Source organism: Erithacus rubecula (assembly GCF_903797595.1).
Source record: "Erithacus rubecula genome assembly, chromosome: Z".
NCBI classification, from domain to species: domain Eukaryota; kingdom Metazoa; phylum Chordata; class Aves; order Passeriformes; family Muscicapidae; genus Erithacus; species Erithacus rubecula.
Genome location: NC_136661.1, coordinates 13,297,098 through 13,314,471, shown reverse-complemented (window position 1 = coordinate 13,314,471; position 17,374 = coordinate 13,297,098).

The following is a 17,374-nucleotide window of genomic DNA, read 5'->3' as shown; positions in this document are numbered from 1 at the left end:
AGCAAGGAACAGCAAGGACTGCTGCAGTCAGGCAACCCCACCCCAACACACACTGTCGTCCACAAGGCACACTCCCACAGAGGCTGTGCACACCATGCAGAGCCAGGTGCTAGTGACAGGGTCCATCAGCTGTCCCAGACACAATAGGGAGCTCAGTCAGGAGCAATGCCATAGATACAACTGGAGGCAAGTCTGCAACTTTCTCCAAAGTCCATCCTCCCAGCATGGCCAAAGGCAGGACTGGAGATAAGCTACAATATATGCCTGGAGTCCATTTAGGAAGCACATTACTCAGAAGTATGTCTAAGGCCCATGCAGGAGACAGAGTTGGAAATGCAGATATCCCTAACTCAGCTCAGAACAAAGTGTGTTCTCAGGCCCAAGCTCAAACAACACTCCACACCCAGGCACGTGGAGCAAGTTCCATGGTGGAGGTTCAGATGAGGCTCCTCTCAGGGTTATTAGCACATACTTAAATAAAGCCTGCCCCTTCTTTATGCTTATATGGAACTGCAAAAAGACATTAGGTTATGTCCTAGTTGAATTTTTTATAGGCAAATGCCTTGTGACCCCTGAAATTTGGCTAAAAATGTATTCAAGATCCCTCTAAATTTTAAGCCTTACACAGAAGTATTAAATGGATAAATTTCTTATGACATCTAAGCAGATTACTGAACCTGTCAGATATTTTTTTGTATTTGAGGGAGTCTCAATTACTTGGACTCATGTGAGGACATCTGCGTCTCTCAGACCTTTAATGAAGTACAGTGAAGTAATCTCCATCTAGGGTTTCTCAAAATATCTCCCATTCCCTTGCTCCACTGGCATCCCACCAGGGACCATGGCCATGACCAGAGCAGACCAGGGTCTAATGTGTGGTGCTCCCACTGGGGAGACAAGGAGTACAGCACACAGCAGAGCTTTGGGTGCAGAGAAACTCTTGTAAGCAATACAGCCCTTCCCATGACAACACACTGTCACAAATTCTCGGGACAAGAGAATTTGTCAGAGCTCAGAGGTCATCATCATGAATTACTGCTTTTTACACAGGTGCTCCATTCCTTTTGCAATAACTTTCAGTTTTGGTAAGATAGTAAGGCAACCCTAGCAGCAAAATGCTCTAATCTTCTCAGTCATGGGCAGTGTTAAGCTCCAGCAGACACTTGTGCATCACTACAGTCTGTATTTTATGGACAGTGCTTAACAAGCTATTTGCAGCTTCCTACATACCTTCAGCATGTTACATTCTACTTCAAATTAGAGCTGTGAGAGCCAGAATTACTGACAGGTTTGTTCACTGCACTTATTATCAATTTGCAGAGATTATAAGCCTGTCAGAAAGATATAATTGGAGATTTAAGGGATTGGTTTCTAGAATCATTCTGAAATGACAGTTTATGTGCAGAGAGCTTTCCATCATACTGTTCCATCCAAAGAAACTTCTTATATACAGTAAAGTATTCTGTACATGCAAAAAAAAAATTAAATATATTCAACTTGTGAAGATAGATTGATATTATATATTTTTGTTAATACAAATATCGGTTTTGATGCTACAACATTTCCTGTCATTCCCTTCCTCTTGTGAGTGGTATAGAGAAGACTCATCCAGCAGTCTGGGAAAGCATCACACATATATGAAAGTGCCAGGCCTGTGGTTCTAGCTTATGCAGTCTATAGCAAGGAAAATCTAACATATATATCAGAAACAGCCTGTAGTTTGTTGCTCTACATTCCCAGTTATGCAGAAACATGAGCATGACCCATGAATGCCAGAGGCTCCTTTGGTAACAAGGTAAAACAGCAGGAAATAAGCAAGTCAAATACTAGCTTTAGCTAAGCATAACTGGTATTTAGGTTGATAATGGGTACCCAGAAACGTCCTTTATTTGGAAGTTAAAAGCTAAAAAATAATTAAATAATAGAACAAATTATACACTCAAGTTTTACCAAATTGAGAATCACTACCTAAAAAATGGCTTGGCTTTCTGGCATTTTCCATATACCAAAAAGCTTCACCTGAGAGTTAGGTTTCCGTAACAAGAAAAGTGATGCTGTTAATCTGCCTTAGAACACAGTTTTGGCAGATTCGCAATATGTTTTATACGAAGGGGTATGAGGCATTAAATAACAGTAGTATCATTTTTTTTCAAAAGCTGATGTTCTTAGGATGAAAAAAATTCAGCTGTAGGTGTGTGACTGTCTTGATCTATTTTCCACCAAGGCGAAGGGCAGTCAGCCACCAAGAAGCAACTGGATTAGAACAGGAATTAATTCCTTAATGCCAGACCAGATAAAAGTCTTAAACAGCAAGGTACCTCAGCAAGGTACCTCATCCTTTGTATGAAAACACAATGCTCACAATTCATTGTAAGAACAATGAATAAGACCACCTTTTTGGATTAGAACATATAGTCAGGGGTCTAAAGGATGCTCTTGGAATGAAAGGGCATCAGGACAAAGGAGGAGCTGCTCAGAAAAAGACTTAAGGTTTGAGCTGAGTGGATTTAAAGAGTATCTTCAGGAGAGACTAGGTTTTATCCAAACACCTGGTCTTCTGAGATATGTATTTATTCACTTTTCTGTCTAGAGAGGAGCTGTGCTTTTAATCTTGCTTTGTTGCCTGCACAGGCAATTTCATTTAATTGGTGTTGTGTTTTCTCTTCAATAGCTGTGCTGCTTTGGGAGGTAGTCTTAGTTTTATGCATATAATTCTCAGCATCACCACCTTCTGAAGTTACCAAATACACATAACCTTTTCCTTTATTGCTCTTTTCAGAGTTTTCTTTCCTTGTATATTGGGTTTATGTGACAGCTACACCTTTTTTATCCCCCTTTTTGACTCCACATTTTGTCCAAACAAAGTATTGATGATGACTATTACTTTTTTTTTTTTTTTTTTTGTGTACTGAATTTTCTCTGTGTGTGTTATAAAGCTTTGGGTGTTTTAATATAAAGTAGGTAAGTATACATATTTCCTGTTGAAGTTAGTGAAAACCTCTGAGGTGATGAGGTCAACCTGCAGCTTGATCTCCCATGGAGCTACTGATAGTAAAAATGAACATTTTAATTACTTCTGGTTTTCCTGCCCCTGCATGTTTCCCTATCAAATTAATTCACATACAGAAGATAGCATTATCTGGTGTTAATTATTGGAAGAATAGCACAGGGACAATCAGGCAGACTTGAAAGGCCAGATAGTTATAGGCATACACAAATAACTCTGAATGAGAGATATGTATTTCTTTTCTTGACTTAAAGGTCGTGTTTGAACCATGGTAGTGTGTTTAGCATGCACATCTTAGAAAGTATAATGAAACAAGCTTGCAATTTTAACAAAACAAAGTTTTAAAATCCTCATTGCAAGAGAATATTGTTGAACTATAAATATTCTTCCTATCAGATATTTCAAGGGAATAGTTTAAGTTGTCTGATTTCTAAAGCATGAATTAGGAGAAAAAGCACTCACTGCTCTTTTTTTGTGCTCCCACTCTTTCCCTTCATGCATACTATAGATCCTGTGCTTTAAACAGGCCATATGTTGTTCAGTGTCAGTAAATATTTGTCCTGTTTTCTCTTGATGTTTCTGAATGAATTCATAATCCTAAAGTCCACACCTATAAATAATGAGGGAATCTAGGTTCATCTCTTCCAGTTTACTTCCATCTTTGAATAAAATTTACACATTATTGTACACTACAGCATGATATTTATTAGAATTAAGCAAGATGATTAAACCTATAGATCATCCCTTGAGCTCTAATCAGATACCTCCTCTTCAAAATGCATGTTTTTATGACTCAGATTGAAGTCTAAATGAACAACACACACAGCACTGAGTTACTGAAATCCTTTGTGCTCCTGCAGCTAATGGAAACTCAAGTATTATCTGCTATGCATAAAAATGTGAATAAATTGCCACAGCTCAACCTCTTCTCACTAGGTTTGGTTAATTACTTTCTCAATAAGGCACTATAAGGCACTGCTAAAGAAAACTGTATTGCATATTATTTATGGGCATAAAAAGTACACATGAGGCTTTGCTGTAGATGGAATATGGAAGTCAAATACAATAAGCCTTTCCCTTCGATTTAAAGATTGTATAATATAGTCTCTCTAATAACGGGGCAGAACAAGAAAGTATGGAATTTAATTATAATGGGTTTCTTTATGAAACAGATGGATTTTCATTAGTGTTTTGATGGAACAGCAGGCTGTGTTGCATGGCAGGTAGCCTCAACCACAAGTAGGTCATAAATGAAGCAGTTAAAGGGTCATAAAAGGTTTAATGCAAAGCTATGTAAAGTAAAAAGTAGAGTCATGGGTTTACCAGGAATTAGAATGGACTTAAAACAGCAAAGAGGAATGAGGAGGAAGCAGGAGACCTTGTGTCATCCAACCATGTCTACATAGAGAGGTGCTTTAGTGATCCGCAGTGAAATAATGACACAACAACCTTGTCACAATCAAAATTTTATTTCAACATGGACTCTCTGCAGAGGAGGTCATTTCACAGAACTGATATGCAAGATGTGGTCCATGATAGTCACAGTCCTGTCAAGAGGTGGTTGCAGTCCTGTTGAAGTAATGGTCACAGTCTTGTCAAAAGAAAAAGAAAAACCTGCATTTCCTACTCCTGATTTTCTTCATCTATATTTGCAGGACAAAAGAAGCTTGTACAGAGGTTCTTGGTGTAACTTGACAGTGGGAGACATGGTTGTGAAGAATCCTGCCATCAATGGTGTCAGAGGACTTTGGGATAGCATTTGCACAAGAGATTGGAGAAATAATCAAATAAACAGCACTTATTAGCTGATGATCTGCTGCTGAAACCCTGTTTAAAATGCTGGTCCACCTTTCAAATACTTCCCTTGTGTGCTGCATTCCATTTTGCTTAATAAATGAGAAGTGTTTCAAGATACTGCTCAAGAGCTTTTTCTCAGCAAGCTAAATGCATTTTGCTGGTGATTGAGAAAGCTTATTCCAGTCTCTGGCAGGAAATGACCAGGGCTGTTAGGTCAGACTGGGTAGAAAAGAATGACAGTCTCCTCATATTCAATCAGCCCCCAATTACAGTTTATCAGCAAGAGAGCAGATCAGAAATGAGTTTTGCTACAATTGGAGCTTTCTGCATCCATCCATATGAGTCTTGGTGCTCCACATCTAATAAATAGCACTTGGTATTTAGTTCCCCTGGAACAGTTTATCTATCTGATCTGTCTGGTTCTTCTTATGATTCAAGGTCTCTTAAAATGAGAAACAAATATCAAAATATCCAGCCATTGAGAAATGTTTTGTTAGTTCATTTAAAGTTTCAAGCAAAAATTGAACCTTTATTCTTTTACATTTCTCAAAAAATTTACCTAATTTACTTCCCTTTACAGGTTAGTTCAGTCTGTGATGAATCTGTCATATTTTGAAAACTAAATATTTCCAGACTTGGCTAAAACTATGAAACTTGACATAGTAAGACTTTGTTTTCTGAAAACACTTATTATATAAGTGAAATCAGATCCTATGGTATGTCTGTCTACTTCATTGAATATTTCTCTAAAAATATTTTGCTTTCCTAAATAAACGAAATTCCTTTCCCCTCTTCCTGAAACAATTGCAACACCTACAAGGTAAGAACAGGTTATGTTTTGGAATAAATGTCCTTATTTCTTCTGAAATAAAACTGGAAAAAGTATCAAAATCTCTTCTATAAAGGTGCAGGAAATTTTTTTCTTACAATCACACAGCAGTAAAAGCCTACCTTAGAAATCAAAAAGCCACATATTTCAGCTGCTAATGGAAAATTCCCAGTACTAGCAAAAGTCTTATTCCTTGCTTTATGCTATGGTTATACAAAGGTACACATAACTTACAGGAAAATACCCCAAAAATATTTCAAAATTTAAAAGAAAGGCCATGTAATTTAATTTAGAGATTTCAGTAACAGATTGTTTTTCCCTCTTAATCACATAGTTATGGACTACCTACCTGAAAGTGATGAAGTAGAGGCCAAAAGAAATTTAATTTTTCAGTTAACTGATGTTTCAGACATGCCTCATAAGGATATACACATGCATGTGGTCTTTTCTTAAATGTGTGTATGCAAACAGAGGAATATGGGAGTAATTTTGTATAAATCTGTTCCATTGCATTTTGTAAATAATATATGAAATGCATACTTGCAAAATATCAGTTACTGTGTGTCATTCCATGAACCTATATTTTCTAAAATATAGTATTATTTTAAGCTTTCCTTTCTGTACTTCTTGCAAGGGGAAAAAAGACTTTCAAAAAGGAGTTAATCTATACTTAAAGTATACTTCAGAATCTGGTCTTGTCTGTGGGCAAGAGAAAAACTGCTTCTAATGACTAAAAATACCAACCTTCCCTATATCAACCATTCTTTGATTTTGTGACCATAATGGCTGCAATTTTTTTAGAAATGGAGAATGTCTAGAATATAAATAAAAAAATCTGGCTGGCATGTCCACTGAGAGGGAGTCTTGTGAGCACAGCAATCAAGGTACTTGTGCCAAGGGCTATCTATCAGTTCTCAGTAGAAGAAAGGGTGTCAGGAAGGATTCTGGTACATCTCTAAATGTTCAGCATCTGGTGGGCCAGGAGGAAGTTTCAATATTCAGATCCTGCTGCGATGATCATAGCAGTTATCAGTCCTGAGCACAGGTCTTCCTCTAGCATGAGCTGTCACAACTCCACTGCAACTAATGAAACTGTGCAAAATTCCACCAGCTGAAGGATCTATTCTGGGGTTTGATGTAGGGAAAATGAGGAGCTTAAACTAGCAAGCTTCAGTTAAAGATTGTGCCAAGTTTGTATTGTATGCTTTTTCTGAAAGAACTGTAGGTGTGCTTGCATAAATGGACTCTTTCCTAAATATACTGAATACATTTTGGGGTGCAGAATATGCTCACAGACCATTAATTGGAGCTTCTCCTATTCCATTTATCTTGCCCCTCCCTCAGGCTGAGGGAGACAACTGCTGTACTGTCTTTGACCCAAGGATTTCCTAATTCTTTGTATGGTCACAAAGAGTGGAACATGCTCCTTCCAGCATTTTGAAGCTCACATAGGGCCCTAATGGCTGTGGTTCAGGTGAAGTTTAGAAGATAGAAGTCAGGGAGTGCTCTGAATTTTCTTTTTAAAATAAACTGCTGCCATTTTGACACCACTCCCTTTGAATGCTATGAGTGTTTGTGTTGTGGCATCTGAAAGGGGACAGAAGCCCCGCACACTGGGTGGTAGAAAGATGAGACATATGATGAGTATAATTTTCCCTTTGTCTGCTTTTGTATTTTTTTTTATTTTTATTTTTCAGTATTGTAGCAAAGAACAAATGGGGGTTCATTCCTACTGCGATACTCAGCAATGCTGACTGAGTGTTTTGAATTTTCCATGTAAATGCTTGTGCTAACTGCTGACTTCCACTGGAAAAATAAGAGAGTTTTATTCCCCTGGACTGTAGAGTTAATGCAGCTGGAGTTTTTCAAAGGTGCCATTAGCAGGGATTGGACACCTCAGTTTTTAAATCAAATCTTGGTCTAAATGTCAGAGAAAGATGCAAAGCTCCATTACTCAAAGCTGTGCAGTTGTCCTTTGATCTATCACTGGTAATTTAATACAGAGCTTTGCTGGCTGTGGTGAATTTTTTTCTATTGCTGTTCCTGTTCTAAATGGCTTCTTGCTTCTGAGTGTTACATGTATTTTGGTAGAGCTCTCCCTGAACTATAGGGCTATAGAGAGCAAATTCAATGAGAGCAGAGAGCTGATTTGCTAACATAATGATTGCAGCTACATTTCAATGAAAGCTGCCATAACAATGCAGCAGCAATACTTCATTGATCACTTCCCAAAGAGAGAAAACAAAAATGTGAGTAATTTTGAGCTGGATGCTTTTCACTTCTGACTGAGGAAAAATCATACACCAATCCATAGAAGAGGCTTTAAATCATCCCTCAGCAATGGTGCTAGTGAGGAACTTCCACTGCTTATTGCATGGCAACTTGAAAAGGCAGCTCCCTGATATTACCTTTCCTTGGCCCATTTCACATCACATTTACACATGGCAGAGAAGTCATGCTCACCACTGATCCTCATGGCAATTGCTCCGTTGACTTGAAGGGCAGATTGCATTTTTCATCCTTCCTGACCCTTCACAGTCCCTGAGAATTTCACTTAGAGAAGGTCCTAGAAAGGTCCCAAATTGTGCCAGGCTCAGGTGCATTAGCCCCAGTGTTTGACTGCTCAGGTCATGGATAGTCTGCAGGACAGTCTTGCAAACTGGGGCCAGATACCTTCGACAGTGCAAACATCAGTGCCTACCCAACTCATTGCTGTACACTTGGACTAAGCCTTTCCTTTCTTATGTTTCCTGTCCATCAGTCTTCAAATCCTTCCTTTGCTTAACACATTGGGAAAAAAAAAAAAAAACAAAAAAAATTTGAAGTGAATAGAGGCAGTCAATTATCAACCTGGAAAGTAGTAGAGAATCATTAAATATCCAAGCTGAAGGAATGCCATATGTGCAACAATGTGTTTAAAATTAAAAAACAAACAAACAAAAAAAAAAAAAAAAAAAACCAAAAAAACCCAAACAAACAAAAAAAAACCCACCACCATATAAATCAGATAGAACATTATGGCTGCTTGAGAAAAATATCACCCTACTATGAATCACTTTCAGTGTGCTGGGGTAAGAAAGCCATGGTGCATAGAGCTGTTGCTTCTTCCACTTTTTGCCTTCTTATTCTTTCCTCCGTCACATGTGGAGAGTCACATTGCACAGCTTTCATTTCTTGTGTTTAGGTCCATATCTTCTTTGAAGTCCCTGTGAAGTAGTGCTTCATTCCCCTGACTGTATTACATCTCTGAATTCCTCTTTACTTCCCTTCCATTCAGGTGCACAGTCTCCAAAGGCCTGGAGGTCTTTTGGTTTGGATATCCCACAAGCTAAAATGATGGATATACCATTTGCAACTATAATAGCAGGATTTTCATTATGACTATTTTTTATTTTGAAGATAGAAAGATTTTGGGTTTTTTAGCAGCATTTTAATGCCATGTTCCAGACAAACCACTCAGTACTTCGGTAAGACATTCCAGTAACAGTGTCCCGTTGGCATTCAAAATGTCACTTCCTGCACTGTTTTAAATTAAAAATATTGATCACCTACTATGAGAAGTAAACCACCTACATCTTACTGGTCTAATTGAAAACATAATCAAAGTAGGCTTGAAGAATTCAATCTTACTAGACTGACAAAAATTTCTTGCAAACGATCTACAGCTGTGGGTTGTTGAAGTGCAAGGACATTAATGTCTAGTTCTACAAGTTCAAAGCAGATTTTATTTGTTTTAAAGTTCATTTCAAGAGCTAGATTATTTAAAATTGAGAACTTATTAGGAGCTGAGAGAAGAAAATACAGCACACTTTCCTCCTATGCTGTGTGACTAAGATGACAAGGAAGTATATTTTCCAATCTAAAATCTTGAAAGATGGATTGACTGGAATGGCTTAGTTGACAGATGTAATTTTCCTTGTAGAATAAGTTGACTAATTTTAAAAGCAAAATATTTTGATTATTTCATAAATACCAAATTGCATATGAATTGTAAGAAGTAATAATATTTAGAAGGACTATCTTACAAAAAATGTTCATATTATTTAAATAAAGAATTGAAGTATATATTTGAAAGGTAAAAAATTATTACAGCAATTTTTAGCACTTAACTTGTTTCTTTTTCAGTCATGGTTTAAAATGAATTCAATTGAATCACCTGGAATATCCTATCCATTTTTTCTCAAATAGCTCATAACTGAGCCTAGGCTTTGGAAATGTGTACACCCATCAAAAGTGAACCAATTACGGCAGACAGAAGTTTCCAAATGACCCTTCCTCTTCAACCCCTTTTCTTCTGGAAAGATCTCACTTACTGGAATAATTTCTGAGAAGATCTGTAGATTTTTTTTCTTTTCGAACATATTTCTATATTAAAAAAAATAGTTCTTTCTCTCCCTCCAATTAATTTTAAATCCTTTCCTTCATAGATCACTGCCCAATGTTCAAGAGGCACCAAAACTCCACCTCCTCTCTAAATTTTCTAATTTTTTCTTTATTTTTGTCAGCAAATAAAGGTTTTGGGTATGCTATTTCTGCAATATAGTGTAGATTGCTAAGAAATTAATTTTTAAAAGGAGAAGTGAGGTGACATATCATTATTCTGCTTGACTTTTTAAGACTTATCTCAAAAGCTACTGTACTGTGTTCTTAATCCTCTAGAAATCACTGTTAACTAGTAAACCATAAATTGCCATTATAAGTTTTGTACTGAAGTGCCTAATTTTTTCCTTTTGGCATAATCTTTCCCTCCTTGATTTTAGCCCTTCAAAACAAAACCAAAATGACCAAAGTATTCACATCTATTATGTGATTCATTATTCATCTAGTGCTAAGAATATTTCCTCAATGACTAAAGCAACCATAGGTGTTTAATGCATATATAAGTGGAGGTGTCAGTTATGGCCATTTATTAATATACATGTCCTCCTCTTCATAGATAAACAAATGAAGGCCACTGGCCTAAATTAAGATTTTTTCTTCTATCTAGTCCCACTCCTGCAGGTACAATTATGCTTTATAGCTGGCTTGCCAAAACCTAGCACAGAGCATGCTGCCATAGTATTATAACTGTTTACCCAGAGAAAATTTTCAATCCTTTTTGTGTAAACTGTCGTTTTTATAGATTCACTGGGAGAAGGGGGAGGAAATTGACCTTGGATTTCCTTACATTTCGGAAAGAAAAATAATTAGCAGTCTCTTAGACACCTATACCCAAAATATAGCTAAAATTTACTACATGGTTCAAAAGTCTCTCAACTAAAACTGGTAATTGAGGTTGCTGGTTAAAGTGAGAAGGTAAGTGTATGAGATCATCTTGAGGGGCAATAGGCAAAAACTGGAGCACAGAAAATTCCACCTGAACATGAGGAAGAACTTCTTTACTGTGCAGTTGACCAGGCACTGGGACAGATTGCCCAGAGAAGCTGTGGAGTCTCCTTCACTGGAGAACTCAAGAACTGCCTGGACACAATCCTGTGCTGTGTGCTCTTGGATTACCCTGCTTCAGCAGGGAGGCTGCACCAGATGAGCCACTGTGATCCCTTCCAATCTGACCCATTCTGTGAACAGAGTATGCAGTAAAATACCTTCATGTTGGGCTGAGCAAAGAGTGCCCAGCTGGAGAGCAAACATGTACCTGCATTTGTCAGGGGTTATGTCAGACAGTTCCTGTTAAATGCTTTGTGAAGCTTCTCTATATCTTGGTCTGTTGGCCTGCATCCAAGCAACAGAGTCCTTAAGGATTTGGGCAAGAGAAAAAGGAGAAGCAAACAGATAAGAGAATGAGGCTAATTCTTCCATAGAAAATATTGAAGGAGACAAGCACTATTACATGTAAACAAAAAGCATTTGAGACATTTACATTAGTTGAGAACATTTGAAAAACATTGAGAACATTTACATTAGTTATTTCTTTTTAAAATGTCAGATATGTAGATAGCAGATATTTGCTTTACTTCCATATGCTGTGTTTTCAGTATATACTCAGAGAAATTATGGTACAAAGCCTCAAGTGGAAAATTTGTTCAATTTCTGGGACACAAAGCCTGAGGAAAAATTCCTAGTTCTCCCATTGAACTCATGTATGATTTTCTGATTTTTTTGATATTGTGTGAGGTACCTGAACATACAAATGCTAGCAGGACTAAACAACTGATGTGAATGGCAGTTTATAGTGCTGTTTTGGTTCAAGCAGGTTAATGTGGCTTTCACCAATGGCCTGAGCATTTCTAATCAGATACAGGAAATTCTAACTCATCTGGACAACATCTGCTCACTTTTTGTTTTTATTCTAAAACAAAATTGTATAAGAATAAACCAACCCAACCCAAGACAAGAGAAATGTCTATCTCAAAATCTGTTTACAACATTTCAAATATTGTCTGCTCATGTTTGTTGACTTGCAGCAATGCATATCAATGTAACAGTGGAAAGCCAGGTAAAATCCCTGATTTTCCCAAGGCCATCTGCCTTTCCAAAAAATGTCCATTCTCTGACCCAAGCAGCTGCACAGGAGATTGCCAATTACTGGGAGGCAGTCAACAGAGGCCTGGGGTCACACACAACCAGCCCATGCACTGCTGTCTTTGCATAAAGTTCTTCTGAAATGGAAATACATAAAAAAGAAGGTGAAAAAAGGTCATTTTTCTTCAGCAGTTCTTTTAACAATCATGAATAATCTTGGTCACCAATTTTACAGCAGCTGCAATGTATGAAATTAATGTGTTTGCTCATGTCACCATCATGTACCTGGACTGTGGGAATTACATTCTTTGCACTGGTTATGTCAGATTTTTTCCTGATGATAGACAGTTCTGTTTGTATCATGCAAAGTGAGTAAGCTTCCCCACTGTACATAACCTGGCATCATTAAATAAGACTTATTGTCTTCAAGTCAACAATAACCTTCTCTGACATCAGGGACTATAACTATGTTGCTAGATGACTTTACTCTCCTATATTAAATGCTACTGATTTTCCTATTTGTTCCACACTTTCTTGCACGTAAGAGGAATTGCTTAATTTTGCCAGCTAATGCTTATGGCAGAAAGCAGTTGAATAAATTCAGGAGAAATATATACCTGAAAATATACCTCTGTGTTCTGTATTCAGAAGTCTACAGAGAGATTAGATCCTATTACATTTTAATAGTTATCCCTGATGGCCACACATTTCTGAAAGCCAAGGTAATGCATTCATAAAAGCACCAAAAGAAAACACACAAACAAAACACTAAAAAAAAAATCCCAAAAACACACATACCAACCAAAAAACCACAATCAGAAAAAATCCCTCACAATTTATCAATCTGTGTACAGCAAAGTGGGCCATAAGTTATGAAATACTCCAACTGTAGGACATTACGAAAGCACACAAACCTTCCTGTGAATAGGATAAGAATAAAATTGGATAAGGTGAAAAGCAACAAACACTGAAAGTGAACCAGCTCATGTTTGTTTGAAAATTAACGATATTGTGTGACCAGTGGGAAAACAATATGTGGATTTTTTCCAAGTGGTAAGAGCGACTCAGGTGATTTTTAAAAAGTCTTAGGTGGTCCTTTGATTGCCAAAAGCTGTGGAGATACCACAGATTCAAGGTGAGCAGCAAAAACACACAGACAAAGAGTAACTGAGCAGGTATGCTCAGGTGCTTGCTCTGTTCAGTTCTTGCTGCAGCTGCCAGCCTGCCACAGAGGCTCGGTGTTGGGGTGAGAGGCATGCATTAAATGGCAGACTGCTAAATATAGAGCTGCTGAATTTACTTGTTCTGTCGACTGGACTGCCCTCATTATGGCACAGTGTATTTTGGGTGGCTGAAAAGGCTGTTGAAATCCTTCAGCAACACTGACAGAAAGGGATGGAGTGGTTGGGCACACTCAGAGTGTACTTGAACTAGTACTAGAACTATAGTGGGAAAAAGAGTAGGAGAAAGTTTTACTACCCTTACTCATTTACTTTTCTTTTTATACTGCTAATAAGATCTTCTTGAAAACAGTGTTCAGAGAAATTTTGTACCATCCATAATGGCCAAATTATTGCTATCACCCCTCTGAGAATCTCTTCTAATGCTGAAGCAGAATCTGTGTTAAGTGACACTGGGAACCCACAGGTGAAGAAAGAAGGATGGACAATATCACTGCTTGTAAACACCCACACACCAAACATATAGAAGAAACTACCCAATGTGACATTTCCAAAGCCAGTGGCAATGCTCCAACAGCAGAGAGGTAGTTGTTTAATCAGAATAAAATACACTCATTCATAGCTTGTGAACAGAACAAAAGAACTAAAAAAACTCTTAGTAATTTGTTCATGCTAACCATTTCAGATTTGCTTCTCAATAATACACATATCTCCACTTCAAGTGCTGTATGAAAGTGCATAAGGAAAGCCAGTATTGTAGAAGTCCATTTTCCATACCTTCCTACTCTAGAAACAACCTCTCCACCACTAACCTGCTAGTAGTGAAGTGTGAAGAGATGTGGGCTCCAACCAGTTGCAGTGTATTACCATTGCAGTAGCTCATTTTAACTGATCCCTTGTAGGTCTCTGTAGGAGGGTATTTTTGGAACACTACTATCTAGCCCAGGTTTGACAAAGCATTCCTGGAGGAATATTGTTGGGCCATATACCAGCTGTATAGGACAATGTTTGCATAAACTTCTTATTGCATGGCACTGCAAATTCCATGCAAAGCAACCTCAATAAACTGTAAACAGCCTAACCAAAAATTAAAAGAGAGGGACATGGAGGTTTAAATTAATGTTAAAACTTTAGATTATGAGGCTGACAGACATCAGAGTAAATCTGGATAGAGTAATTTGAATGAGCTATTTGCATGTGATGCCTTGGCTTCCCAGGCAAACAAATGATAAAATACAACCTAAAGAGCTCTGTATTCAGCTGCCATTCTGGGTGGAAAAATATTCCCCTTGGTTCTTTCTTTTTCAGATACCTCCTTTAGAATCACTTTCTGAGTTCTACAAATTACAGGTACAGCTATTCTGTACTAAAATACAACAATACAAAGCCAGAGAGCATAGCACATCCATCAGAGCCTGCATCTGCTGGCATACAGATAGCCAGGTGGTTCAGCCTTGTATTGACCCCATTTGAGTTAATGTGGTCTGACTGCTTGTCTCCCAAATTTTGCAGTCATTCTTCAAGTTTTCACATGACACCAAGTTGAGCGATGCTATTGAGGAATAGGATGCCATCCAGAGTGATGGAGGCTGTCCTGAGCCATCAAGAAGTAAGAATATATGAACATCAGGAGGTTGAACAAGGCCAAGTGCAAGGTCCTGGAGTTGTGTTGGAGCAAGCACCAGCATCATTACAGGCTGGGAGGTGGGGGGTTTGAGGCCAGCCCTGCCAAGAAGGACTTGAGGGAACCAGTTGTTTAAAAACTGCACATGACCTGGTGACAGTCGCTCACAACCCCCAAGTCCTGGGCTGCATCCAAAGCAGTGTGGCTAGCAAGGTGAGGGAGGGGATTCTGCCCCTCTGGTCTGTGCTGGTGAGACCCCAGCTGGAGCACTGCATCCAGCTCCAGAGTTCTTAGCACAGGAAACATATGGACCTGTTACAGTGGGTCTGGAGGAGAACCACTATGATGATCAGAGGGATGGGTTATCTCTTCTGTGAAGGCAGAGAGAGCTGGGGTTGTTCAGCCTGGTGAAGAGAAGGCTCTGGGAAGACTTTTGTGTGGAGTTTTCAGAACTTGATGGGATTTATAAAACAGATGGGGACTATTTAATAAGGTGTCTTGTAACAGGACAAGGGATAATGATTTTAAAACAAAAGTGATCAGATTCAGGTTAGAGAAAAGGATGAAATGTTTACAATGAGGGTGGTGAAACCAGTCCTGTTTAATGCCTTCACTGATTATCTAGATGAGGGGATTGAGTCTACCACAGCAGTTTAGCAGATGACACCCAGTTGGGTGTGAGTGTTGATCTGCTGGAGCCAGCAGGGCTCTGCAGAGGTGCCTGGACAGGCTGGATAGATGAGCCAAGTCCAACAAGGTGAGGTTTAACAAGACCAAGTGCCAGGCCCTGCCCTTTGGCCACAGCAATCCCCTGCAGTGCTGCAGGCTGGGACAGAGTGGCTGGGCAGCAGCCAGGCAGAAAGGGACCTGGGGGTGCTGGTGGCAGCAGCTGAACATGAGCCAGGGTGTGCCCAGGGGCCAAGAAGGCCAATGGCATCCTGGCTGGATCAGCAATGGTGGGGGCAGCTGGAGCAGGGCAGGGATTGTCCCTCTGTCCTGGGCACTGCTGAGGCCACACCTTGAATCCTGTGTTCAGAGCTGCTCCCCTCAATTTATGGAGAATGCTGAGGGGCTGGAATGCATCCAGAGAAGGGCAGCAAGGCTGCTGAAGGGTCTGGAGCACCAGTGCTGTGAGGAGCAGCTGAGGGAGCTGGGATTGTTCATCCTGCAGAAAAGGAGGCTCAAGGGAGCCCTGATCACTCCCTACACCTGCCTGAAAGGAGCTGTAGCCAGTGGGGGTTGGTCTCTTCTCCCAGACAATCACTGGCTGAACGAGAGGACACAGCCTTAAGCTGAGCCAGGGGAAGTTTAGGCTAGACACTAGAAAAAAACTCTTCACAGAAAGAGTGATTGGGCACTGGAATTATCTGCCCAGGGATTTGATGCTGTCACCATCCCTGGACATGTTTTAAAAAAGACTGGACATGGCACTCAATGCCATGGCTTAGTTGATGAGGTGGTGTTCAGTCATAGACTGGATTTGATGATCTTAGAGGTCTTTTCCAAGCTAGTTAATTTTGTTATTCTGTGGTTCTGAAACACTGCAGCAGGTTACTCAGAGGTGATGGATGCCACATCCCTGGAGCTTGTTCAAGGTCAGGTTCAAAGGGGCTCTGAAGTAAGTGGTCTAACTGAAATTGTCCCTACCCATGGCAAGGGTGTAGGACTGGATGACCTTTAAAGTCCCCTTCCAACCCAAACCATTCCGAGATTCTACTATTTTGTGAAAATACTTCGTGGATTATTTTGTGAAAATACTTAGTGGATCCAACTCCAGATAAAACTCTTTCATCTTAAGGGATGCATTCCAAGTACTGAAAAACTGAAACATAACTCTAAAAATTGCCATACACATTAAGGTAAAATGCATACTTTTTTTACTTTTTTTGTTTGATTGGTCGGGTTTTTTTGTTTTTTTACAATGTCTGCTTTTTACTGACATGTTGATTAAGGTATAGTCCATGTGCGTTGGTAGAAGTAGCTGTAAAAACTGAGGTTACAAAGATGAGATTTTTCAAGTAGAAACAGAGAAACTAAAGAGCCACAGGCTTCTGGTTCAGTGTGAGTAGGTAGCTCAGCTTCTGGTCTTTAATTGACACTTTGCTAAACTATGTGACTCTCTCTTGCTTGGACTAAATATTTAATCTGAATTATTCATCTCCTAGTATTTAGCAGCAGAATAGTAATCATCCTTCCTTCCTTCCTTCCTTCCTTCCTTCCTTCCTTCCTTCCTTCCTTCCTTCCTTCCTTCCTTCCTTCCTTCCTTCCTCTTCGCTTCCTTCCTTCCTTCCTGTCCTTCCTTCCTTCCTTCCTTCTTCCTTCCTTCCTCCTTCCTTCCTTCCTATCCTTCCTTCCTTCCGTCCTTCCTTCCTTCCCTTCCTTCCTTCCTTCTTCCTTCCTTCCTTCCCTTCCTTCCTTCCTTCCTTCCTGCCTTCCTTAGGATTCCTTCCCTTCCTTCCTCCATTCCCTTCTCT